Source organism: Bos grunniens, chromosome 24, assembly GCF_055505025.1.
Source record: "Bos grunniens cultivar Pamir isolate PY7600 chromosome 24, Bosgru_T2T1.0, whole genome shotgun sequence".
NCBI lineage: Eukaryota > Metazoa > Chordata > Mammalia > Artiodactyla > Bovidae > Bos > Bos grunniens.
Genome location: NC_141188.1, coordinates 51,548,798 through 51,576,656, shown reverse-complemented (window position 1 = coordinate 51,576,656; position 27,859 = coordinate 51,548,798). Strand labels below are relative to the sequence as shown.

At 43.2% G+C, this 27,859-nt stretch overlaps 2 long non-coding RNA genes across 4 annotated transcripts; both read right to left on the bottom strand.

Moving 5' to 3' along the window:
* Positions 1-46: 46 nt before the first annotated feature.
* On the bottom strand, positions 47-16,817 carry LOC147346274 (uncharacterized). Of its 3 annotated transcripts, none has more exons than XR_015154069.1 (3): positions 16,656-16,817; positions 6,333-6,412; positions 47-441 (listed from the first exon to the last, which is right to left on the bottom strand). It is a non-coding gene; the product is annotated as an uncharacterized LOC147346274 (long non-coding RNA). The 3 variants fall into 3 exon arrangements; XR_015154068.1 differs by having other exon boundaries at positions 6,333-6,415; positions 16,656-16,816; XR_015154070.1 differs by lacking the exon at positions 6,333-6,412 and having other exon boundaries at positions 16,656-16,812.
* Positions 16,818-23,579: 6,762 nt separating this feature from the next.
* LOC147346273 (uncharacterized) lies at positions 23,580-27,218 on the bottom strand. Its single transcript, XR_015154071.1, has 2 exons — positions 27,165-27,218; positions 23,580-24,745 (listed from the first exon to the last, which is right to left on the bottom strand). It is a non-coding gene; the product is annotated as an uncharacterized LOC147346273 (long non-coding RNA).
* Between the last annotated feature and the right edge of the window lie 641 nt (positions 27,219-27,859).

Sequence of the window (27,859 nt, the reverse complement as noted above, 5' to 3'; positions counted from 1 at the left end):
AGGAGGCTTCCCTCCAGCCATAACAGATGAGATGAGTCAACCCCAAGGGAGTGCCAGGAAGCCAGACTGAGGCGGGAGCTAGGACCTCGAATGTGCCCTAGGCTGAGGAGGACAGGCACAAACACACTGTCTGAGCCCAGGCCAGAGCTGGCCTTCATCACGACAGGTACAAAACTGATGCTCTTGGTATTACCGCGAAGCTGACATATTAAATACTTGGCTCTGCAGAGAATCAGTCTCAAAATGTGTGTCCCCTGAGCATGTCCACTGGGCAGCAAATGGAAGCATTTCATTTTTTGTTATCTTCAGCCGTGGCAACATCATTAAGCTCCGTTCTGTATCTCTTCAGAGAGTCTCCAGGCTCCTCTCTCTTTCCCCAATTCTGGCCAACATCCTGATCCGGACCCTCACTGAGGTCCCCTTCAATTACTGTTGCAAGCCCTAGAACAGAAATCAAGTAAAGAGGGCTATAAATGTTCCTCTTCCTGTAGACCAAAAATCTTACAGGTTCTCCCAAAAAGACCATTTAATTCACTAACAATCATGGTAGAACACATCAAAAGCTCTGGTTATCTAGGATTACTTGAATGTTCTCTGTTCTCCCAAAAGACATGGGAGGGATTCCCACTGTCAGCGGGGCGGGGGGCGGGGGGGGGGGGTGGAGGAGGGGGGGAGGATGAGCAACCTAAAAGATGAGAATTAAATTTTATTAGATAGACTTGCTGAGGATTTAAGCCCAGGAGGCAACCTCTCAGAGGGATCACTCCAAAGAGGTAAGGGAACAGCCAGGACATTTAGGAGTTTTTGCAAAATAAAAACAAAACAAACAAAAAAACCCAGGTAGTCAGAACATCAAAAGACTGCTGTTATTTAAAGAAAAATCAGATATCTCAAGTTAGTGAATTCAGCTTGTTTCTATGTATGGGAAGATGCAAGAGTCTGGGCTCACTGAAATCATGCCTCTTATGCACTTTAAATATCTGCAGCCAGTATCCCATTTTTCTCCATCTTGAGCCCCCTCAGGATGCCTATTCGGGGGTGGATGCAGTGCTGGTAGCTTGATGGCTGCAAAATCCGTAGCTTACTAATATGGTGACATTTTTGGTCCACACATCCCTAATCCACTTCCCCACCCCTACTTCTAAATCACACCCACAGTGCCGTGTGCAATAACCACTCCCAGCTAGAGAGTTACTCTCCCAGTCACTGCCTTAGGGGGATGAGGGAAGCAACTGAAGGAAACAGAGGGAAAGTCAACCGTACTACCTCCTGGCACTCTCAGGCAGGAATCACATCCTTTCAGCCTCCCAGGGCTGCCTTTTGCAAATACATCAGGGCACTTGGTCATAACCCTTTACTTGCAAACCTTTCTTACTCATTCTGTATTTAGAAATCAACTCACATTGTGCATGCATGCTAAGTCGCTTCAGTTGTGTCTGACTCTTTGCAACCCTATGGACTGCAGCCCGCCGGGTTCCTCTGTCCCTGGGATTCTCCAGGCAAGAATACTGGAGTCGGTTGCCATACCTTCCCCCAGGGGATCTTCCCAACACAGGGATCAAACCCTTGTCTCTTACGTCTCCTGCAAAGAACGTTGGGAGGCGGGTTCTTTATCACTAACACTATCCAGGAAACCGTCAACTCACATTATGGTGACCCAAATCCACCACTGCTACTGGAAGACGTAAGTAAAACTTTTAAAAAATGCAACACATGATTTGGCTGTGTTGAAATTTCAGATTTTGCCGCAAACACTTAAATCAGATTTAGTCAATATTTCATATAATGACACTTGTAATTAAAATGTAGGATCTAATTCCAGATTTTTCCAACCTTTTACTCTATTACCATGGTGGGCAAAATACAACCCCGTAAGTCCACCAACCTAAATGAAGTTTTATTGTCACACATTCATATTCACTCATTTGCATATTGCCTATAGCTACTTTTGCTACAATGGCAGGGTTGAGTAACTGAGACAGAGACCATACGGCCCACAAAGCCTAAAATCTTTACTATCTGGCCCTTGCCATCACCTGCCCTAGAACTACCAGGAGATGGCTAATAAAAATCCCAATGTCCCTTCTATGTGCAGGGCCACACTCCTAGAGCATGGGTTTTGCCTTCAGACCAACTTAAATCCTGGGCCTCTCACTTATTTGCCATGGGATCCGGTATCAATGGACATCCTAGTCCTTCTACACCCAGATTCTAGCCATAGTAACAAATATCCCAACCCCAATAGGCTAAAAAGATGATAAAAGATGTCATCTCACATAACAGGAAACACGGAAGGAAACCAGCCCCAAGGGTTGGTGGAATCAAAGACTCGGCCATGTCTTCAAGGCCCCAGGTTCCTGGCATCTCTCATTCTTTCTCACGCTCAGTGATGTCTACACGCTCAGGCTGATAGCAGGTAAACCGCAGCATTGCCAAGTAACACCTCTAGACTCAGACTTCCAGAGGAAGACAGAAACTGTCTTTCCCCTTTGCTTCCCTCTTGGGGGCAAGGATGAAATCCCCAATGCCCAATAGCTTGTCTCCTCCCATCTCTTGTTGGTAGGAATCAGGGAGCATGGCCATAGCTTTGGGTTGCTGAATTACAGCACTGGTTTAATTCACGGCCTCACTCATTCTTACGTAAAAATTTGGACATGTAAAATGAAACGGATTTAACAGGAGAGTTTGAATGCCTCGGAAGGAGCCTTTCCTTTCCCTCCTGATGAGGTCATCCTTTCCTTGCCTGGGGACGCCTACAGATCATAGCTGAAGTGGTATCAACTAAAAATATATTCACAACTTAAAAGTTGTATATGCTTTTTGGCAGAAATATTTAGGACTTCAAGCCCAGGAGGCAGCATCTCAAGTACCCTGAGAGAACTGCTTCCAGGAGGCAAGGAGGGAGCTAGTATATACAGGAATTTTGCAACAAAGGGCAGGTGGTCTGAATGTCAAAAGTCTTGTTAATTAAGGAAAATCAGACATCTCAAGTTAAGGAATTTAGCACTTTTCTAAGTAGGAGAAAATGCAACTGTCTGGGTTCACTGAAATCATTCCTTTGATATGCAACTCAGATATGTGGGGCCAGGATCCTGTGTTTTCACACCCTGAGTTTCCTCTGGGCTCACCATGAGGAATGACGGCAGTCTGCTGGTTGCCAAAAGGCAGGTATTCTTTTCCTTCCTGAGTTTCTCAGGGCTCACCAGCTCACTGGCAGGTGGTGGCTACAATCCCTTCTGACTGTGACATCCTTTGTTGACTAACATGGCAGGCAGTATTCCATATCTCAGTGGGTACCTTGCTAAGGGAACCCATTCTCCTTATGATTCAGTTCTGCCACCCCTATTTGTTTCCAAGCTTTTGACTAGATTCCAGTTTCCAGTAACTGCATAGCCTGGAATGTAATTACGAAGACAAACCTAGGAGGAGATGAACACACCAAAAGATGGGGAAGATACTGCTGATTTTTATTTTCAAAAACATGGAGAATAGGGGGTCCAGGCCAAGGAGAGAGAAACAATGTTACATCAGGCTGATTCTACTGGTATTTGGGGGTACCCCAAACTCTGAACTCAGTATGTCAGGTTGAGCAGGTGGAAATGATTTTCCTTGTGTTTTCAATTAGGTGACTGATACCTGGGCTCAGGGGTGGCCTAACTGCTAGATGCTGAGATGCCAGAAATTCGCTGGCATAACTGTAGTTTAGTGCTTCTCAAGCTTTAATGTGCACATAAATAGCATGGAGGTCTTGTTAAAATTCTAACTCAGTAAAGTCTGGGAGAGAGTCCAAGACTCTGGGTTTCTAACAGGCTTCAGGTGATGCCAGTATTCCTGCTCCTCATACACTTTGAGCAGTCAGGATATGAGGAAAGGATCCAGTGTGTGGGGTATACGAATGCTGAGGTGGAATTACCACAGGCATCCCGTTCATCCATCTTCTATGTACCTCAAGAGAACCCAGGATACACTTTCTTTACCAAGCTCTTGAGAATTATGTTGGTGAAAATATTGTCATCATCCTCAAAAGTAATGGTAGGGCCCATGCTCTACAGGCCGAGGATACTGTTGAGAGATCCTGAAGTGGAAATAAGTTTCCTGATTTCAATGACAGCGTTGGGACTCCAAGATCATGGCATCTAATCCCATCAGTTCAGTTCAGTTCAGTTCAGTCGCTCAGTTGTGTCCGACTCTTTGGGACCCCATGAATCACAGCACGCCAGGCCTCCCTGTCCATGACCAACTCCCGGAGTTCACTCAGACTCACATCCATCGAGTCGGTGATGCCATCCAGCCATCTCATCCTCTGTCGTCCCCTTCTCCTCCTGCCCCCAATCCCTCCCAGCATCAGAGTCTTTTCCAATGAGTCAACTCTTCGCACGAGGTGGCCAAAGTACTGGAGTTTCAGCTTTAGTATCATTCCTTCCAAAGAAATCCCAGCGCTGATCTCCTTCACAATGGATTGGTTGGATCTCCTTGCAGTCCAAGGGACTCTCAAGAGTCTTCTCCAACACTTCATGGCAAATAGACGGGGAAAAAATGGGAACAGTGACAGACTTTATTTTCTTGGACTCCAAATCACTACGGACATGACTGAGTGACTCAACAACAAGTGAAACAACTAAATCGTGAAAACTTTACTCTGAATCTTCTCAGAAGTGAAGTGAAGTGAAAGTCCCTCAATCATGCCTGACTCTGCGATCCCATGCACTGTAGCTTGCCAGGCTCCTCTGTCCATGGGATTTCCCAGGCAAGAATATTGGAGTGGGTTGCTAATCTTGCTGATCCAGGGATCGAACCTGGGTCTCCCACACTGCAGGCAGATTCTTAACCATCTGAGCCACCAAGGAAGCTGTAGTCAAAACTAAATTGCTAAATCGAAAAAGACTTTTCAATTTTGTTCTCCCTGCAGAAAGAATCAAGTCACTCTCAAAGTCCCAGCTTGTTATAGCAGTGATTGTTCTTGATTCCTCCATGTGACCTCCATGCCTGGAGAGCTCTCTAAGCTAAAAAGTGCCTTTTTTTCTTAGGTTCATTCATACAGCGTAGGACTGTGTGCAGACTTTCTGTCCCCCTCACTGATAAATTTATTCGGTTTCACTCCTTGTTCTGAGCTTGAAGTACCAATTAGAAGCTGCTTTGGGGTAGCTGATATAAGCATATGTGACTGATTATATATAGTTACATGAGGATTTAGAAGGGAGGGTGATCCATGTGAAGCACATGAGCACACATAGGGTGAACTTGGATTTGGCTCCAGCCCATCCGCCCACACACAGCTTCACAGAGATGTTGCCATGGCATTTCTTTGACAATGAGAAAGACTCCCTGCCTGAATGCTATTGTTCTTCTAGAGATTCTTCAGCACCTGCAAGGTCTGTTTAAATGTCAGACCCCAAACAAGGCCCTTAACCACTTTGTTATTCACTTTTGCCCAAACTGAACAAAAGGCACCAGCACACTAGGATGGGCTCATCAAAGGCTTCGGGGGAGATGCTTTCGGTCAGAAGGTTTAATGACTGAGTTTTATTCATTCACTTACTCTTTTGTAAGAAGACTGAGGGCTGAAGAATTGATGCTTTTGAATTGTGGTGTTGGAGAAGACTCTTGAGAGTCCCTTGGACTGCAAGGAGATCCAACCAGTCCATTCTAAAGGAAATCAGTCCTGAATATTCATTGGAAGGACTGATGCTGAAGCTGAAACTCCAACACTTTGGCCACCTGATGCAAAGAGCTGACTCAGTGGAAAAGACCCTGATGCTGGGAAAGATTGAAGGCAGGAGGAGAAGGGGACGAAAGAGGATGAGATGGTCGGATGGCATCACTGACTCAATGGACATGAGTTTGGGTAAACTCCGGGAGATGGTGATGGACAGGGAGGTCTGGCGTGCTGCAGTCCATGTGGTCGCAAAGAGTCAGACATGATGGAGCAACTGAACCGAACTGAACCGAACTGAGGCTAGGTTTAAGGAATCTGGGGATGTGGGCTTGAGCAGTACACTTAAGGTATATAAGGTTTTCACAAAAGTTGGTTGGGGTCCTTGGCTAAGAGGAAACTCTGCCTTGGGCCCACCGGTGTAAGAAACTGCACTCCACCATCTGCATCGTCCTTCTGAGTGAGTTTGTTTCCCGGAACGTGTGGATACAACAAGACAACTGAACGACGACAGAACAACAGCAACTCTTGTTAATTCAGAAGGACTTAGAGCTACTTTTTAAAAATTCACTAATTTCCAGTTTCTGTTCAGTTTCATCTTGGAGGCTAAGATTAGGCAGAAAGTCTGTTACCTCTGCATGAAGGCAGTTCAGGCCAAATTACATTTTGTGTAACTCACCCTAATTAGACTGCAAAAGTGCTCAGCAAGGAATCCAGCTGCTTGCTGTAGTGAATGCTCTGAAGTCCCGTCTCCTTCTCCTGCTGAAATTAGAGCAATCACCCATTTTTCTGTCACAAAAACCAGACATGTAACCCTCTGGAAATGAATCTTCCTACCAAGGTTGGAGGAAAACATAATAAAAAGAAGGCGTTTATGCAGTAAAGAACATTCTAGCTGCACTTGAGACAACACCCATCTAGATTAATCCTAAATCAGTTTATTTATCCTGGAAAAACTGTGAGCAGCATCTGGACCTTGCCCCACCCCTGACAGGTCCATGGAGCTTCTGGCAACAGATTGAGGGCCTGCCCCATCGGTGGCCTCATAAAACCACTGGATATCAGCCTCTCTGAGATGCTATCCTGAAGCTTTATGACGTGTGAGGGTTTTTCTTTTTATATCCACTTCATCTGTGATAGATCTACTTGCTGCTGTAGGCCAAACCAGGACCTTACTGAACTGAGACCTGAAAGCAGCAATTGAATCTGCCTTGGTTCCAGGAACATAACACATTTTTCTTTGGGAATGTTAGGTAGTTAGAACAGGTAAAAGGAGTGCAAAATGGCGGTGGCTAAAAGACAAGGAAGGGAAAAGCCCGCGAAAATAGAACAGAGGAAGGTCAAAGGAAGGTCCAAGGACCGGAGTGAGAACTTTAGGTAGAACAGCACTCCTGACTAAGCCCAATTTGCATAGGGCAGGCCCAGGGGGAAGAAAAAAATATATAAAAAGAGGAGCCAAAGGGCTCTCTCTCTCTCTTTCCGTAGGCTGGGGTGCTCTTCTCTTCGCATCTTTGGATCGACATGCCCTTGTGTCTCGAAGATGGGTTTTCCTGCTATCTTCTAAATAAAATAGAGCTGTGACACTGAGCTGTAACACTGATTTGTCTGAGGGCTATAACATGGCCTGTTCGAGACCTGAGAGCTGTGACACGCCGAGGGGGCTTTAATGTCCGTCACTCCAAATCCTTGTTGTGACGAGACGGAACCGAGGAGCATACACTCGCCTGACAGGAGGGATGGGAATGGGGAGGGTGGGAGACGATTTATGTTGATTAAAACAGGAGAGTAAACTGACTTTGTCAACTTGAGTTCAATCACCATTGCACTCACTGTCTAGCTGGATCCTTCAAGCCGAATTCCTTTCTTTCTCATTTGCAAAATTAGAGTTGGATTAAATATTCTATAAATATCAGGAATCAGAATGGAATTCTGTTAAATCAAACCTGTGTCGGCTTAAAAAAAACAGTCACAGCCTAGAAGCTGAGAGAGTTTTGTTTTTATTTGGTGGAAAATTTTAGGACTTCAAGCCCAGGAGACAGCATCTCAAGTGACCCTGAGAGCACTGCAGGGAGGAGTCAGGTTATAGAGAAGTTTGCAAGAAAGGGCAGGTACTTGAAACATCAAAAGATTATTGTTAATTAAGGAAAACCAGATGTCTCAAGTTAGGAATTTAGCACTTTTCTGTGTATAGGAAGATGCAAAAGTCTGGGTTCATTGAAGTCATTCCTTTGATATGCATCTCAGCGATCTGGGACCAGTATCCGCATTTTTCACACTTCCCCCCACCCCCATCCTCCTCTCCAACTCCTCAATGCTCACTGTGGGGAGTGGCTGATGGCTGCTAGATAGCAGGCACAGCTCTTCCTGGGAGTCCTCTGGGCTCAGAAATTCACATTTGGAGGGCGGGAATAGCTGATGGATGTGACATCCTTGTTTACAGATATGGCAGGAAAGACTCCATTTCTCACCTAATAGACCTAACCTATTGTAATAAAACAGGTATTAATCAGACAGGACTTCAGAAGAAAACATAACAGATGCCTGAATGTCCTTTGCCAGCAGATCAACAAATATTAATCCTTAGGGATGAACAGCTTTATGCTGGGCACTTTCCTCAGTGATTTTGGTTCAGCCTGTCTTCTTGGTGGCTGCAGGAAAATAACTAGGGACCCCAATTTTGCTCATGGCACTTATTACTGTTAAGTTACTGTAATAACGGGCCTCTCTAGGAAGTCAGCATGGAGCTCTTAGCCCAATATGTATTATGGACAAGAGTCTCTGGGTTTAATTTTCTTTATACTGCTTCCTGTTTCTAGTTGGGCTCAAATGTACAACAACCTAACTGCCTGAGGCTAACTGGCCTAAAGGCATTTAGTGAAGATAATTTAAACATATTTACCTCTTGATGAAAGTGAAAGAGGAGAGTGAAAAAGTTGGCTTAAAGCTCAACATTCAGAAAACGAAGATCATGGCATCTGGTCCCATCACTTCATGGGAAATAGATGAGGAAACAGTGGAAACAGGGTCAGACTTTATTTTTGGGGGCTCCAAAATCACTGCAGATGGTGACTGCAGCCATGAAATTAAAAGACGCTTACTCCTTGGAAGAAAAGTCATGACCAACCTAGATAGCATATTGAAAAGCAGAGACATTACTTTGCTAACAAAGGTCCATCTAGTCAAGGCTATGGTTTTTCCAGTGGTCATGTATGGATGTGAGAGTTGGACTGTGAAGAAAGCTGAGCACCGAAGAATTGATACTTTTGAACTGTGGTGTTGGAGAAGACTCTTGAGAATCCCTTGGACTGCAAGGAGAGCCAACCAGTCCATTCTAAAGGAGATCAGCCTTGGGTGTTCTTTGGAAGGAATGATGCTAAAGCTGAAACTCCAGTACTTTGGCCACCTCATGTGAAGAGTTGACTCGTTGGAAAAGACTCTGATGCTGGGAGGGATTGGGGTCAGGAGGAGAAGGGAACGACAGAGGATGAGATGGCTGGATGGCATCACTGACTCGATGGACGTGAATCTGAGTGAACTCCGGGCGTTGGTGATGGACAGGGAGGCCTGGCGTGCTGTGATTCACGGGGTCACAAAGAGTCAGACACGACTGAGCAACTGAACTGAACTGAACCAAGGGGTAAGGCCCGTGCTCTCATCAGCCAGAATGCATACTGATCATCTGGATGGTCAGACCAGTGAAAACAGCTGAGCATCAGCCCTGAGTTTTGGCTAACCTTGATGTACTAATAGCACAATGCCACAGGACCTTTGCATGTGATATTCACTCTGCCTGAAATGATTTCTCTCCCTTCTTCACCAAACTTGCCTCTGAGTCACTCAGGTAAGCTAATTCCAGTCAACCTATGCATGAGGGTGTCCCAGGAATACTAATTTTCCATGTAGACCCAATGGTCCTTGGTCTCACTACTTCAGCAGCAGCACTGATTAAACACTAGCAGTATGCAGCACATTGAAACATTTATATCTGTATTTCTCTATGTGGGGAGACAATGATGGAAGTTCAGCAACAATTTCCAAGGTGATTCCTTGGTCTCTATCCACCCCATTGCCACCACAATCCCCAAGAAAGTTATTACTTTGACTAGGCATGATCTCACATGTCAATGAATTATATGTATAAACCAAGGGATGCTATTGAATTCAGATATGCCTCACGTAATGACATTGGCCTGCTCTTGAAAGTGGTTTGTAAGACAAGTTTCTAACAGGAACCATTATTTCCCATTGGTTTTCATTAGAATTTCAAAGTTAATGTTGCCATTGAGGAAACACTTGTCTTATAGAACAATTTAGAATACTATTCAGCAATTAAAAGGCTGCAAACTGTATGATTCCATTCATATGACATTCTGGACAAGACAAAACCACAGGGACAAAAAACAGATGAGTGGTGTCTAGGGACTGAAATTGAGGGCAGGAGACTGGCCACAAAGGGGCAGGGGGAAACTGGTGTGTGAGAGAAATGGTTTATATCTTGGTTGTGGTGAAAGTTACATGACTGTGTGTGTTTGTCAAAAGTCAAAGTAGTTTTACCAAATTTAATTTTTGCCTCAATAAACCTGAGTTACCAAAAAAAACACAAAAAAAGTACATCTAATAGTGAAATAAAACTCCAAACTTAGCATGTAAGAATATGTATGACTTTCTGGACAGAATAATAGCTGGTTGGTATTAAACCACCTTTTCTTTTATGGCACAAGTGTAGCCACGTTTAAGAAGCAAGACATTTTGCATGACACTCTTGTCGTCGTGTCCGGGAAGGGGTGGGGTCTTGGTTTGAGGGGCATGTCCCCAGGGCCAAGTCGAAGGCCACACTGCTTTGCTGTCAGGCCACGTGTGCGGGGCAGAGATGAGGGAATAAATTCTGCACTCAACAGTGGGAAGTGAAGTAGTGGGCCAGGCTGGACAGAAGGACAGAGAATCCGGACGCCAGCTGGACAGGGGGCAGAACACACAGGACTGGTGGAATAAACTGAGGCTGACGTGCAACTGGCCCTAAAGGGCTAGAAACTGAGCAATCCTGTTGCTCAAAACAAATCCTGGGTCCCTTTCTCTCTCTTTCATTAGATTCATGCAAAAGCACCCCAACAAGTGCAATGTTCACTGCTGTATCTCTGCCACCTAAGAGTCTCTGGCACGTGTTAGTGATTTAATGTCTATTTCTTCTCAATGGAATGAATCTTACATACCTGAGGCAGGCAGTAAGAACAGGAGTGAAAACCACAGACGTTGAAGGAGCTGGGTTGGACAATTTGTGTCACTCCTCTGTGCCTCTTCCTCATCTATGCCTGGGGACTAACCATTCTAGGGCCATGCTGTAGCCTCAAGTGGGAAGCTGTATGAAAGCCTTAGCACAGGGCCCAGCTGGCAGTGAACATCAATAAACCAAAGGACACAAGTGAGCGGTGACTGCAGCTCAAATCCAGTTCATGGAAATGTTATGGCCCATACTGAAATTTTTCTTTAGTTAACTGCCTGCAATGAAAAATTGGGAATTTTTACACAAATAGACGGAGCTGGGGCTTTTCCTTAACAACACGGTCTGCCTCCCCTCAGGGCAACCAGAGGTTGGAACTCACTGGAAGCCTCCCCCTTTGGACAAGCACTGTCCCATTTCCTGTCGTCCCACCCACGGGCCTGTGCCACGGCCCATCTGGTCGCTGTGGCCCTGCGTCTGCACAGCAGCAGTAAATGTAGCAGCATGATTCATGCTTTTATGAACACACTTATTACACAGCTGCTCTTCCACTTGCTATCCTAGTCCCTTTTGACACTTTCACGGCCACTGGAGGGCCATACAGATGCAATGTTTTCAAAAACAGCAAAGTTAATATATAAAAAAATAATTACACATGTAACGAGAGAAGCCTTTTAAAAATCAGGACAACACTGATCGATGACACAATGCTTTTATTGTTAATGTCGTCCAACGTAAAGAATAGGTGAGGACTTCTCTGGCGATCCAGTGGTTAAGAATCCACTTCCCAACGCAGAGGACACGGGTTCAATCCCTGGCCCAGGAACTATGATCCCAGATGCTGTGGGGCAACTAAGCACTCGTGCCACAACAAAAGAGCCTGCATGCTGCAACTAAGACCCGACACAGCCAAAAATAAATAAATATTCTAAAAAAGAAGAAGAAGAAGAAATAATAGGTGAGACATCATCCATCCTCAACTGAAACCAAAGACCTGACTGAGATTCATTCACCTCAGCAGCATGCATGCAGGAAAAGCACAAAGAAACGGCTCTTCCTACCCTGTGCTTCCAACCTCCCAGAGTGTGAACCCTGGCCTCACCTTACCACAGGGGATGGGCCAGCGAAGAGTTGAGAGCAGAACTACAAGAAAAAACCACCCAAGTTCAAATCCCAGGTGCCTGATATCTGACTTGTAACTTAGCCTTTCAGTGCAGTATTTTCCTCGAAATCAATCTCCACATACAGGGCCAGCTTCTCGGGTTTGTGACCAGCATAGTCTCATATACCCCTTCCCTCCCCTCAGGAAGGCTTCCTTCTTGGGATTTAATGCCCCCCAAACCACCCCCCCGCCATTGCCATCTTGGAATTCTTAATGATTTTTATCTTTGATTTTCTTGTGTTTAGTAAATGAAGTCTGATGGGAGCACACACCAAGGACCCGGAGCCCCAGCCCACATGGTCCTGCCTCCTCCTGTCACCCAGGATGGATGCTCTGTCACCTGCTTCCTGGCCAGAGGCTCCCAGGGACAGAAGCAACAGTGAGGGGAGGTGTCCTGTGGCGACACAAATCCCTGAGAGCCAGCCCAGCCTTCAGGGGACCAGGAGGCAGCCTCCGTGCTGAATCTGAACGGCACACAGAAGAGAGAGGAGGAGGGAAGGAGGGGGAAGACAGAGAGAGGTCTGGAAATTCAGGCTAGAAGAGAAAACAGGGGCTGACCTGAAACTGACTTGTAATAAGCCAGCTATGACTGCCAAATCGTCCTACTAACTCCAGAAAGAAAAGCTGTGGAACCAGATGAAATTGGGAAAGGTTTAGCACTTCCTTCAAAATTAAGTATGCTTATATGGCTTCTCGGAGAAGGCAATGGCAACCCACTCCAGTACTCTTGCCTGGAAAATCCCAGGGACGGAGGAGCCTGGTGGGCTGCTGTCTCTGGGGTCGCACAGCATCGGACACAACTGAAGCAACTTAGCAGCAGCAGCAGCAGCATATGGCTTCTTGGTGGATGCTTCTAGATGATCAAATATCTATGTTGCAAGAAATTTTCTTTGATCTAACTACTAATGATCTCAAGGTGGTATAAAACTTATCAGTTCTTGGGGGAAATAGAGATTTAAGAGAAATTCAAAATCAGATGGATATTCAGATAATAATATTTTAGCTTTTTTAAATTAACATTTTAAAGGATTCATAAATCCCTATGACTCAACTGAGAACTCTCCAATGACTATAAACTCACATTATCATTGATAGTATTATAATAAGGAAAGCAATAATAAGTTTAAGTAGCTTAAAATGCTTTAAATAACTAACCTGTTCTTAGTTCAAGCCTCACTCTCCCTGAATTTACATCAAGTATTAGATTTCTACCAAATGCAGTAGGTTATAAAAGCAAATTTTCTTCAATTACACCTTTATGCTTTTGATGGTAAACATTTTAAGAAAATATTATGGTTTTCATTGTGTGCCTAAATCTATGGCTTTTCATTCTATTTCTCAAAGTTCTACAAAATTCAGTAAATAATATCATCAAACCATGCAAACATAAATTGAAAACCTTATCTAGGTTTATGAAGAAGGAAATTATAAAAATTATAAAAATTATAATGCTTCCTTTTACTCCTGCCACTTTCACAACCAAATTTTCTCAAACTATTAAAAAAAAAACAAAACTCTATTACTGTATCACTTACCCCATTGTATTTGAGTGAATCTCAACTTTAACTTAAGAAATGGAAGAATCACTTTATAGAAGTTCCGAAACTAGAAAGATTCAGCTACATAGCTTACAGACTTTTTTGAGATCCTACAATGTTACTCATAAAAATCTGGAAGCACCCCAAATGCCAAACAAAAAGGAACTAATTCTATAAATACATCATATGAAAGAGTATACAGTTACTTCAGTGATGCTGTAAGATAGTATTTAATGACACTGGAAAATGTTTAAGATCTGTTCAATCAAAAGGACCAATAATACTGCACAAGACTTTTATACACCTAACATACAGCTGGAAAGAAAAAGATCTGGAAGAATGTATCCCCACTCTTAACAGTGGTTGTCTCTGGGGAGGGGGTGTACTTCTAATGACTTTTCTTATTTTATGAATTGCTTTGTTAAAGCGCCACACTGGAACACTAAACTATTTCTGAAGTGCATTCCTTAACTATGGATCATACCTAGACTCTTAGTTAGCAGAGTTTGTGAATAATTTATGATTTATCTTTTTAAAAAGAGCTGCTGCTGCTGCTAAATCACTTCAGTCATGTCCGACTTTGTGCGACCCCATAGATGGCAGCCCACCAGGCTCCGCCGTCCGTGGGATTCTCCAGGCAAGAACACTGGAGTGGGTTGCCATTTCCTTCTCCAATGCGTGAAAGTGAAAAGTGAAAGGGAAGTCGCTCAGTCGTGCCCGACTCTTAGCGACCCCATGGACTGCAGTCTACCAGGCTCCTCTGTACATGGGATTTTCCAGGCAAGAGTACTGGAGTAGGGTGCCACTGCCTTCTCCCATTTTAAAAAGAGCAGATTCTGATTTATCCCCCACAGGTACTCTACTGCTCCCTTGTGGTCTATACACCCTCTAAAACAGGAGAGAAAAGGGTGGGTAGATGATGTAGTTGGAGGCTGGGTCTAACCCTGGATCCTTCCTGGGCATATGCCCTGCAATAAGGATGGGCATGATCCTTCTGCTTGGATCCCCGCTCCTCCTAATCACCCTCGGGCCTCGGCCTGGATACCACTCCTCCCAGAACTCCTCCTTGATCCCTGCACATCTATGTCAGGCATTTCTGTGTGTCACTACAATATCCTGTACATGCACATCAAAGCATTCATGGCACAAATATTTTCCACTTACTTAGCTGTAATCCCTTCTAGAATAGAAGCTTCACGGAAGCAAAAACTCGTCTTTTTTTTTTTTAATATCCCTAATCCCCAAGCTCTAACACACCTGAGTCAAAGCAGATGTTCAGTAACCATTTGTCAAGTGGAGAAACACATCTATCTTGTCTACTGGACTGGAAAAAAAGATGGAGGAGCACTGTGTTTAAGTTTCTCCCAAGGGGCATGAGGAGGCAGGCATATCTCAGGAGGCTAAGGGTTCAGATCACACGCAGCCAGAATAGGCTGAAAATCAGGCTGGGATTAGAAATAGACGCAGGGTGAACCAAAGGGTAGACAGGAAAGATGACTGAGAGATGGCCAAACTAGGAGACCCAATCAGATACAAAGAGAAATTAGTAGCTAAGAAAACTGGGCAGAGACTCCCCTGGAGATCCAGTGGTTAAGAATCTGCCTTCCAATGCAGGGAACGTGGGCTTGATCCCTGGTCAGGGAACTAAGATCCCACATATTGAAGGGCAACTAAGTCAAGGTGAGGCAACCAGAGAAAGCCCTTGCACAGCAATGAAGACCCAGGATGGTCAAAATTTTAAAAAATAATTTAAAAAGCTAAGAGGTTTAAAAGAAAAAAAGAAAGAAAGAAAACTGGGAGTCACTTTCCATTTTCATAAATAATCCACATAATCCTTTATGGCAGAGGAGACATTTCACCATCTAAGATTACAGCCACCTAGAAGAGGTCCACATAACATGAGATTTAACTTTTAATAAAATTAAACATTATAGCTCATCAAAGCTCTTGGGATTCAGCCTCTTAATGTTGCAAACAAGTATTTTAACAACACAGTGACTGTTTTTATCACTGTGTCTCTGCCCCGGTGGTACAGACAAGCAGAAAATCATATCTGACACATGAATTTCCAACCTGCATGATCAGAGTACTGCCCTTTACTCATCTCAAAAGGTTCTCTGGGCTGGAGAACCTGCAAAATATGGGGGTTCACCTGGTAGGCAGTCTCTTCTGACTCAGAGCGGGTCAAGGAGGCAGAAAGAACAAATGCCCTTCTCACTCCTCCCCCAAGACAGCAGTCAGCTCACACTCACAAATGACAATGGTGTTTGTGAATAAACATCTCTGAATCCAACCCCACCTCCGAGGAGGGCCTCGGAATAGAAGACAGCCGCCTACCTCCATGCTCTGCCCACATGCTACAGCAAAGCTTGGGTGTTTCAGTTTAGGGAAACAAATGATTGTTTGAAACGATAATCAGGAGTGAATCATTATTTCCAGCTTATTAATACCAAGAGCTGCTTCTGATAACGCAAAGGACTAGAGAAGGAGAGAGAGCTTCTTCTCAATGATTAGAGTTGATAATAAAAGTATAAACAGAACACTTCTCTCAATATTCTTCCAAGCTGTAGAAACAGGCCAGGATTAAGTCTAGATATATAAATATGCCCTGCTGGAAGAAATTCCTTAATCCAAAATACACCTGTCAAAAACAGAAAATGGTGGCTTTACTCTTAGTAGAAAAATATTAATGGACCCTTAAGACCACACAGCAAGCACATGACCTTTTTTTTTTTTTTTTAATTACTGGTGATCTAGGGAATTAAGGGGTAATGTCTATATCCTAAAGGTTACCTTGCTGATCTCATCAAAACGATGAAGAAATTGCTTCCTAGTTCTAGTTCCGGCGATGGAGGAATAAAATGAACTAACTCTCCCATAGATAACAACAGTCAACACTATTTAAGTTATTTAAAGAAAAACTATTATTTGAAGGCTTTGGAAAGTGACTACACACAGGCAGAACTGGACGGAATATGGCCCTTGGAAAAAGGGAACTGCGCTAGGTGATTCCCGCATTTAGAAAGGCATTCCCCAGCTACGTGGACCATAAACTAAAATTCAAATAGAAAGCTCCAACCTTACCTTGGTTCAAAGTATCAGAGGAAAGACCTTGGGAATACCAGAGTGACTGGAAATAGGATGGAATCCCGGAAACGAAGGAGTCACAGGGAGAGAAGCCCCCAGATCTACTCAAACGGTCGGCTCAGACGTTTGCTTTGCTCTGCGCTGAGGGGAGGAGGAGCCTGGAGGAGGAGCCTGCGAGGAGCACGTGGGCAACAGGTGCTGAAAAGTCGAGGAAAGATACCAGCTGCTGCTCATCAAGAGGAAACAGAGTTGGATATCGAATCCTCCTGCTAAGTCACTTCAGTCGTGTCCGACTCTGTGCGACCCCATAGACGGCAGCCCACCAGGCTCCCCCATTCCTGGGATTCTCCAGGCAAGAACACTGGAATGGGTTGCCATTTCCTTCTCCAAGGCATGAAAGTGAAAAGTGAAAGTGAAGGCGCTCAGTCGTGTCTGACTCTCAGCGACCCCATGGACTGTAGCCCATCAGGCTCTTCCGTCCATGGGATTTCCCAGGCAAGAGTACTGGAGTGGGGTGTCATTGCCTTCTCCTCGAATCCTCCTAGATGAGAGGAATCTGTTAAACATTACTGGCTTTCCATTGAAAGGGCTGCAGAGCCTTACGAGCAAACAACCTATGTCCCAGAACTAATGAGGGAACAGATGGGGAACATATACATTGTGGGAATACCAGAAGGGGAAGAAAGAAAGGAGAAGAAATACTTGAAGTAATAATTCGTGAGGATTTTCCAAAATTAACAACAGAAAAATCTCAGAAACCGTCACGCAGGGATAAATACCCGAATCTACACACACAGGCATATTACATTCAAATGGCAGAAAACCAAAGAAAAAGAAAATCTGGAAAGGAGTCAGAGGAAAATATACCTCACCTAAAGAGGGACAAGGATAAGAATTATCCTGGACTTCTCATAAGAAACCAAGCAAACAAGAAGAGAATGGAGTGAAATATTGAAGGTGATGGGTTTTTAAAAAAAAAAACAGTCAAAATTATCCTTCAAGAATGAGAGAAAAATAGATTCTTTCAGACTTCCCTGATGGCCCCGTGGTTAAGAATCTGCCTTCCAGTGCAGGGGACGCGGGCTCGATCCCGGATCCGGGAACTAAGATCCCATATCCCACAACAAAGACTCAACACAGCCAAATAAATGAATAAACATTAAAAATAAATAAGACAACAATAAATATTGAAAAAGAAAAGACTCTTTCAAACAAACAGAAGTTGAGGGAATTTGTTGCCAGTAGACCTGCCTTGAGAAAAATGTTAAAAGTTCTTTAGAGACAAAGAGAATTATGCAGGTCAGAAACTCAGATCTACATAAGGTTAGGAAGAACCTTTAGAGAAGAAATAAAGGTAAAATCTTTTATGTTTCTTATTTTTTACTGATGTGATAGATAATTGTTGGTTCAAAATAAAAATAGGAACTATTACAGCTTATGGATAAGTGAAATGAATAACACTGAGTTATCCCATCACTTCATGGGAAATAGATGGGGAAACAGTGTCAGACTTTATTTTGGGGGGCCCCAAAATCACTGCAAGATGGTGACTGCAGACATGAAATTAAAAGACACTTACTCCTTGGAAGGAAAGTTATGACCAACCAAGATAGCATATTCAAAAGCAGAGACATTACTTTGCCAACAAAGGTCCGTCTAGTCAAGGCTGTGGTTTTTCCTGTGGTCATGTATGGATGTGAGAGTTGGACTGTGAAGAAGGCTGAGCACCAAAGAATTGATGCTTTTGAACTGTGGTGTTGGAGAAGACTCTTGAGAGTCCCTTGGACTGCAAGGAGATCCAACCAGTCCATTCTGAAGGAGATCAGCCCTGGGATTTCTTTGGAAGGAATGATGCTAAAGCTGAAACTCCAGTACTTTGGCCACTTCATGCAAAGAGTTGACTCATTAGAAAAGACTCTGATGCTGGGAGGGATTGGGGGCAGGAGGAGAAGGGAACGACAGAGGATGAGATGGCTGGATGGCATCACCGACTCGATGGATGTGAGTCTGAGTGAACTCCGGGAGTTGGTGATGGACAGGAAGGCCTGGCGTGCTGCGATTCACAGGGTCGCAAAGAGTGGGACACGACTGAGCGACTGAACTGAACTGATAAGGGATGGGAGGGAGTAACTAGGAACATTCTTTTATAAAGAACCTGCATTACCTGTGAATCACTATAGTGTTATTTGAAAGTGGACTTCATTTAGTTGTAAATGTATGTTAAGAAATGTTAGGCCAACCACTGAAAAAAAATTTTAATAAGTATAATTTACAAGCTAAAAGAGAAAATTGATTCATATAAACACTCAAAACCAGACAAAGCAGGAAAGAAGTTTTTTTAAAAGAATTAAAGGCAAATGTAGCAAGCAGAAAACAGTAAAAAGTATGGCAGATGTTAATCCAAATATATCAATAATCACTTTAAATATGAATTGTCTAAATATACCAATTAAAAGACAGGGGCTGACAAAGTGGATTAAAAAAAATCAAGATTCAACTATATGTTGTCTATCTATAGGAAACTAACTTTATTATGAAGACAGATAAAAGTAAGGGAATAGAGAGAGGTATGTCTTGTTAATAAAACAAAGATGGAGTAGCTCTATTAATTTCAGACAAAGCCAACTTCAGAATAAGGAAAATTACTAGAGATAAAGATGGGCATTAATGATTGATTGGATCAATTCTCCAAGAAGATATAACAATCCTAAGTAGATGGGGAAAAAATGCAAACAGTGGCAGATTTTATTTTTGGGGGCTCTAAAATCACTGCTGATGGTGACTGCAGCCATGAAATTAAAAGATGCTTGCTCCTCGGAAGAAAAGTTATGACAAGCCTAGATAGTGTATTAAAAAGCAGAGACATCACTTTGCCAAAAAAGGTCTGTCTAGCCAAAGCTATCATTTTTCCAGTAGTCATGTACTGATGTGACAGTTGGACCATAAAGAAAGCTGAGCACCGAAGAATTGATGCTTTCGAACTGTGGTGCTGGAGAAGACTCTTGAGCGTCCCTTGGACAGCAAGATCCAACCAGTCAATCCTAAAGGAAATCAGTCCTGAAAATTCATTGGAAGAACTGATGCTAAAGCTGAAGCTCCAGAAGAACACGATGCTGGGAAAGAGAGCAGGAGGAGGAGGCAACAGAGGACGAGATGGAATCACTGATTCAATGGACATGAGTTTGAGCAAACTCTGGGAAATAGTGGAGGACAGGGAAGCCTGGCCTGCTACAGACCATGGGGTCGCAAGAGTCAGACATGACTTAGGGACTGAACAACGGCAATGTGTATAGACCTGACGATACAGGAGCAAAATACATGAGGTAAAAAGACAGAACTGCAAGCAGAAACAGACAAAGCCACTCTTACAGTTGGAGACTTCAGCACCCCTCTGTCAGTAATCAACAGACGCAGCAGGCAGAAAATCAGTAAGGACAGAGTAGAAGTGAACAGCACCATCAATCAACTGGATTTAATTGACATTTATAAAATACTTCATCCAACAGCAGCAGACTACACATTCTTCTCAAGCTCACATGGAATAGTCACCAGGAGAGACCACATCCCTGGTCATAAATAACACATTTGTAAACTAGAAATAATACGAAGTATGTCCTCAGACAAACATGGAATTAAACTAAAAATCAATAACAGAGAGATAGCTGGAGAATGGCAAAATATTTACTTGGAGATTAAACAAATATTTCCAAATAACACCTAGGTAAACAAGGAGTCTCAAGAGAAATTTTGATGAATTTTGAAATATTCTGAAGGAAGAAAAATGAAAATACAACTTAGCAATATTTGTGGGATGTAGTGAAAACAGGGCTCAGAGGGAAATTTCAACAGTACAGCCACTTGGGAAACAATTTGTCAGTTAAAAAAAAATAAAAAACTAAGCATACAGCTACCACAGGATCTAGCAATTGAACTCCTGGGAGTTGTACTCCCACATAAATGAAGTTGTTTCCCCACAAAAACCTGTGCTTGAATGTTTATAGCAGCTGAATTCATGAGAGCTACAAACTAGAAATAACTCAGTTGTACTTCAACAGGTAGAATGATGAAGCTAACGATGGTACATCCACACACCAGGGAACACTACTCAGTAATAAAAAGGGACAAACTCTTGCTATGTGCAGCCACCTGGATGAATGTCCAGAGAGTTACACTGAGTGAAAACAGCCAGTCTCAAACGGTTTTATACTGTATCATTCCATTTATATGACATTCTTGAAATGACAAGAATTTCAAGAATTTAAAAGAATTTCAAGACTCTTGGGCTTCCCTGATGGCTCAGAGGGTAAAGCATCTGCCTGCAATGCAGGAGACCCAGGTTCGATCCCTGGGTCGGGAAGATCCCCTGGAGAAGGACATGGCAACCCCACTCCAGTATTCCTGCCTGGAGAATTCCATGGATGGAGGAGCCTGGTGGGCTATATATTATGGTCCAGGGGGTCACAGAGAGTCGGACACGACTGAGCGACTTCACTTGAAATGACAAAATTATGGAAATGGAGAACAGATGAGTGGTTGTTAGGGGCTAAGGGGGAGATGATGGTGGGAGGGGAGTGGGTGTGGCCAGAAAGGGGCTTGGTGAGGGATGGAAATGTTCTGTCTCCACTGTATCAGTGTCAATATCCAGGTTCTGATAATTGTACAAAAATTGTGGAGGATGGTGCTATGGAGGTGAAGAGTACAGGGTTAAGGGCTCTCTGTATTATTTTGTACAAGTGCATATAATTATCTCAAAATAAGTTCAAGAAAAAAAAATGATAGGGGTATAAGTTACATGGATAGATGCACTGGTCAATACTCATTGATTTGTATCCTGCAGAACTGTGCATTTCACTGGAGGTAAATTTAATCTCAAGTTTAAAGAAATGATGTAGCCTCCTAGCTACATTTACTACTTTTCAATAATAATAATCTGCCTGCCAATGCAAGGGACATGGATCTTTCCAGACCATGCCATGCAGTGACTAAGTCTGTGCACCACAACTATTGAGACTGTTCTAGAGCCTGCAAGCCACAGCTACTGAGCCTGCATGCTGCAGCTTCTGAAGTCCACACGTCCTAGAGCCCATGACAACAAGAGAAATGACAAGAGAAGTCACTGAGTGAGAAGCCCTTACACTGCGACTAAAGAGTAGCCCCCACTGCCACAACTAGGAAAAGCCCGAGAGCAGCAACAAAGACCCAGAACAGACAATAAAGAATAAAACGTTTTTTAAAAATATTCTTTAAAGAGGAACATGGCAAAAGAGTGCTCACAATGAAGAATTTGAGGTGCAACTTACTAAGTACCATAATTTCTGATAAACACTTCTCTTGCATGTTCCTTAGACTTATCTTCTGTCAACCTAACTTGAACAAAGTTCAACTGACATTGTGTTGAATTATTTCTACTTTCTAATCATGCATATACTCTTGGCACCAGTTTGAGTAACACTGTTGGAAATATATCCAGGAAGAGTCCTCAATATCTTGAGTAACCGTTCCTTCATGCACTTGTATTAGTAGATGTATTTACGGAACAATGACAATGGTTATTAGGAGATGGACTGTTTCACAAAACATCATTTAATATCATGAAACAAAACTGCATTTTATAACACATAGGTCTAGTCAATGCACCACAGTAGTTTCCTTTATGATTAAGTGTAACATTTATAAATTACGAGATCCTAAAACTATTTCTAATAAGGAAGATTAGAAAACTAAAGATGTTGGCTGAAAAAAGAAAAAACACTTTTTCATAAGTGTCCTTAGTCAACAGTGAACAGTGTTAGTCTATCGGTTGTGTTTGACTCTTTGCGACCCCATAAAAAAAGTGATTTGTTGTTTTGTTTTGTTTTCGTAAGTGTCCATTCCTTAGTCAGTGGAGGGCTTCCCTGGTGGCTCACATGGTAAAGAATCTGCCTGCAGTGGAGGAGACCCAGGTTCAGTCCCTGGGTTGGGAAGATCCCCTGGAGAAGGGAATGACTATCCACTCCAGTATTCTTGCCTAGAGAATTCCATGGACAGAGAAGCCTGGCAGGCTGTACAGTCCATGGGGTTGCAAAGAGTCAGACACGACTGAGTGACTAACACTTTAGTCAATGAAAGCTTCTTTTTTTAAACTAGTAATTAGAATTTCAGTATTTCTTGAAGCTTAATACTTTACAGATTCTTTGGTTAAAAGTTGATGTTGTGGAATCCAGAGTCGCAAAACACACCTCTGAAGACACTCAAGACAGTGGAGTACAGTTTATTACGCCAGCGGGTGCAAGGGGAATCAGTTCCCAACAAGGACTCTGATGTTTCTGAGAGGCCCAGTTTTATACGCCCCACTGTGTGACTGGTTACATGGTAGCAACCTCTTTGTTGTATATGTTTGAGTTTTACAACAAGTAAGTGCTAGGAGAACAAACAATTAAGGTTAAAGGTGGGGAACAATGATTATATGTCAAGGGGGGATATCTCCATGGTTAATCTAACAGGGGCAGCCTGACCTCAACTACAATCTCCGTTTGTCATCCATTGGGAGGGAAGTCTCCAGGAGACCTGGTTTTCACCAGCAATGGTTTCCTCACTCTGGGGAAGGGTTCAGGCCCAGTTCACATCAAGTCTTTAAGATGGGTAACAGGCTTCAAGATGGAGTCTCTCCTGCTTTCCTCACACTGGCCCCAACAATGAGAGTTCCATGTAATTATAGTAAAATGTGCGTGTGCTTAGATGCTCAGTCCTGTCAGACTCTTTGCTACCACATGGACTGTAGCCTGCCAGGCTCCTCTGTTTCCGGGGATTCTCCAGGCAAGAATATTGGAGTGGGTGGAAAAACAATTTTTATAATCCTGCAGAGAGAATATCCTTTAATCTCAACATATTTCCCAGAAGTAACTGGGAACATTAAAATCATAGAATATTAAAGCTAGAAGGTCCAGAGAAAAAGTTTTATTCAACCATCTCAATATATACAGAAAACCAAGACCTGGAGAGATGAAGTCACTTGCCCACAGCCACAAACTGTCCGTTAATGTATGTTCAGTAAATGTTTGTTTAGCGCCCTCTGCCGGAAAGCCTTGTTAAAGTGGGGACACTGCAGAAAAATAAGTGAAGTCGCTCAGTCGTGTCCGACTCTTTGCGACCCTATGGACTGTAGCCCGCCAGGCTCCTCCGTCCATGTGATTTTCCAGGCAAAATACTGGAGTGGGTTGCCATTTTCTTCTCCAGGGGATCTTCCCAACCCAGGGATCGAACTCAGGTCTTCCACATTGCAGGCAGACTCTTTACCCTCTGAGCCAGGAATGAGGGACAAAAAAACCTCCTGGCCTTAGTAGTTTATATTCTAGTGGGAAGAGAGAGACAAATAAACAGGTAAAGTATATAAACCGTCAGACAGACGTATGTGCTAAGAAGGAAAACAAAGCAGCAAAGGAAAGTGTTACAGAGGGAGCTGTAAATATAATGAAAGTTGGTCTGAGAAGGCCTGAAGGATCAAATGACACTTGAGCAGATATAAAGGAGGTGAGGGGGTAGGGTCACGTGGGTGAAGGATGAGGACCTTTCTTGGCAGAGGCACCAGCCAGTGTAGCACTCCGGGGAGACTCACGCTGGGCCCGTCCAAGAAGAGCATGGCGGCCATGGTGGCTGGAGTAGGAGACGGTACCCCTGAGCTGAGGAGGGACACGAAGGGCCTCGCAGACCTTAATGAGGATTCAGCCTTCGCTCTGTAAGAAATGGGGAGCTATTGGAGGGTTCTGAGCAGCGGAGTGAACGAAATCACTTTGCTTCATGTGGCGAATAGGCTGTTCAGTTCAGTTCCGTTGCTCAGTCGTGTCCAACTCTTTGCGACCCCATGGACAGCAGCACGCCAGGCCTCCCTGTCCCTCACCAACTCCCGGAGTTCATGTGGAGAACAGACAGTAGCAGGCCAAGAATTAACACAGGATCCAGTCAGGAAGCTTTGAGTTAATCCAAGAGAGACTTCTGGAACCAGGGTGGTAGCTTGTGAGAAGGGGTCAAATTTTTGAAGGTAGAACCGAGAGAGAGTAAACTGCAGAACGAGGACTAGAACCATGTTTCTGAAGCTTAAGTTTTCTTTCCTTAAAAAAAAAAAAAAGTATTTATTTTTATTTTTGGCTGTGCTGGGGCTTCACTGCTGTGCTGGGGCTTCTCTTTTTGCAGCCACCGGGCTCTAGGGCATGGAGGCTTCAGTAGTTGTGGTGCTTGGGCTTAGTTACCCCGTGGCATGCAGGAGCCTTCTGGACCAGGGATCGAACTTGTGTCTCCTGCATTGGCAGGCGGATTCTTATCCACTGGACCACCAGGGAAGCCCCAGAGTGCCTTAAGTTTTCTTTCTGATGCACCCTGTTACTGGATTATTATTTAAGTTGAAGAGAGTATCCCCAAGAAATAATTTGATTTCTGAGTCACAGTTAGGATTAGAGTTGTGATTTTTAGTATGCAGTTGAGGCATAGCTGACAATCACTCTACCAAGAAAACTTTTGTCATTAGAATTGTCCACTTTGGCATGTTGACCCATTAGGACAAAGGGAATTTTAATTACTTGAGCTTTGGGAGTTGGTGCATTGATCTTAGATTTAAAATATTAGTTTGAAATTGCACTACAGTTGTAAAAAGGCAGGCAAGTGGGCTCATCATTAAGTGAAACATGCATTTGAAATGAACATCTGTCCATGTTCATCACTCGTGGAGTAGATGCCCTACCTAAGATTATGTGAAAACACGGTTCATTAAAAGTGACATATTTTCCAGATATCAAGCTTTATACGCTGTGCATCATTTCTCCATGCAAAAGTTATTAATAAATGCCCAACACATTGCTTCATGTGTAAACATAATGATATTTGCATCCAGCATAACTCAAGAAATTTCATCTAATGCATTAAACTCAAACACCCAGTCTAGGCTCAGTGAGCAGTGCTAGGAAGCATGGATACAGGAACCTGAATTTCGCAAGGACTGCTAACAACCTTTCCATCCCAGCTTCAAGTCACCAGTCCACAAGTTCTTATCTGTGTTTTCATGAAATGTAAATATCAGTGTTTGTTTCACAAGTATTCTAAAGTTTATTAGGAAAAAAATGTTGACACATAAAATTAGAAAGACTGTTATAATGGAATGCTATTTTGTCAGACTGAACAATTATTAACACTTTGCCATGTATACTCTATGTATGGATGTATCCAGTTATATTGATTGGCCATTTATAAACATTGTTTTATCCCAAAATATCTCAGACATACCTGCATAAAATAGGGATATCCTCCTCCATGACCACAAGACTACTATCACACCTAAGAAAACAGACACTAGTTCTTTCACAGCATCCCATATACAACCTAAGTTTCCATACTGTCCCTGTATCTTTTTATTCAAAAGGAATCAAGGTTCATGGTTTATGTTGACTGTAATCGTAGGCTCTTTTAATCTAGAACTGGATCCCTTTTTTTTTTTTTTCTATTATTGACTTGTTTTTAAGAGACCAGGTTACTTATATCTGGATTTGTCTGACTATTTCTTCATGATGACTTTTAACTTGTTTCTCTTTCCCCCGTGCTTCCTACAAAAACGATAGAACCAAAGTTTTCTTCAGATTCGAGTTGAATCTTTTTGACAGTATTTCACAGGCAGTGCTGTCTGTTTCATATCGTGTCACATTAGGAGGCAGATAATGTTAGGATGTCCCATTATTTGGTGATGCAAAGTTTGAGTAGTGTTTTCCTTCTCTCTCATTGTATGATAAATTATGCAACAGTGTAGTGTATTTAAACTACTATAATCATTTATTTTTCATGATTTCTGCAGGTCCTGAATTCGGAGCACAGTAGGGGCAGCTTGTCTCTATTCCTGGATGTCTGGGACTTCAGCAAGAACACTTTAAGGCTGGGGGCTGGAATAATTTGCTCACATGACTGGTAGTCAGTGGCAGTTAATGTGACCTCTCCATGTAGTCTGGGCTTTCTTGCAATATGGTGACAGGGTTCCAAAGGCAAGCATCCCAAGGAAGAGACCAGATGGAATTCATATTCTCTTTAATAGCTAGCTTGGAAATCAGGCAGTGGCATTCCTCTCAATTTGATTGGCTGAAGCAGTTACAAATATTATCTCCAGATTCAAAGAGAGAGAACGAAGCGCCTGCCTCCTGCTGGAAAAGTGTTGACATCACACTGAAAGGGCGCATGGGGTGGGTGGAGTGTGGAATTCTCCCATCACCCATCCATGCTGGAAAATACAGCCCGCCACGAGGAGTGACAGTCAGATCTCTTCATTTAAAGTTACATTTGCCCTTTGCAACCAGAAAGTAGGATAGACACAAGATCCACATCCAGACATTCAAACTGGAAGAGGCCATTTGAGGGGACACCCACACAGTTAAGAAATGTAAAAGGGGATAGAGTGTTCTCAGGAGAGGTGAAAGGGGACAGGGGTCCTTAGGAGAGGTAAAACAAGACCGAGGTGGTGATATAGCGTGACCACTTTTAGCTAGCCCGTGTTACCTGGGAAAGATGTTTCAATTTACAAATAACCCACTTTTCCAGCATGCAGAACCTATAAAGGAACAGATTAAAGATTTCATTACATAAAAATTTGTAAATCACAAAACTTACAAACAGCTCATGACCCTTAATAACATCAAAACAAACAACCCAATCAACAAATGGGCAGAAGACCTAAATAGACATTTTTCCAAAGAAGACATACAGATGGCCAAGAGGCACATGAAAAGATGTTCAACATTGCTAATTATTAGAGAAATACAAATCAAAACGAGATTATCACCTTACACCAGCCAGAATGGCCATTATCAAAAATCCACAAACAATAAATACTGCAGAGGGTGTGGAGAGAAGGGAACCCTCTTACAGTGTTGGTGGGAATGTAAACTGGTACCACTACTATGGAGAATAGCATGTACGTGCGTGCTAAGTTGCTTCAGTCGTGTCCAACTCTTTGCGACCCCTTGGACTGTAGCCGGCCAGGCTCTTCTGTCCATGGGACTCTCCAGGCAAGAATATTGGAGTGGGTTGCAATTCCCTTCTCCAGGGGATCTTCCTGACCCAGGATTGAACTGCGTCTGCAATGTCTCCTGCATTGGCAGGCGGGTTCTTTACCGCTAGTGCCCCCTGGGAAGCCTGGAGAACAGTATGGAGACTCCTTAAAAAACTAAAAATAGAGCTACCACATGACCCTG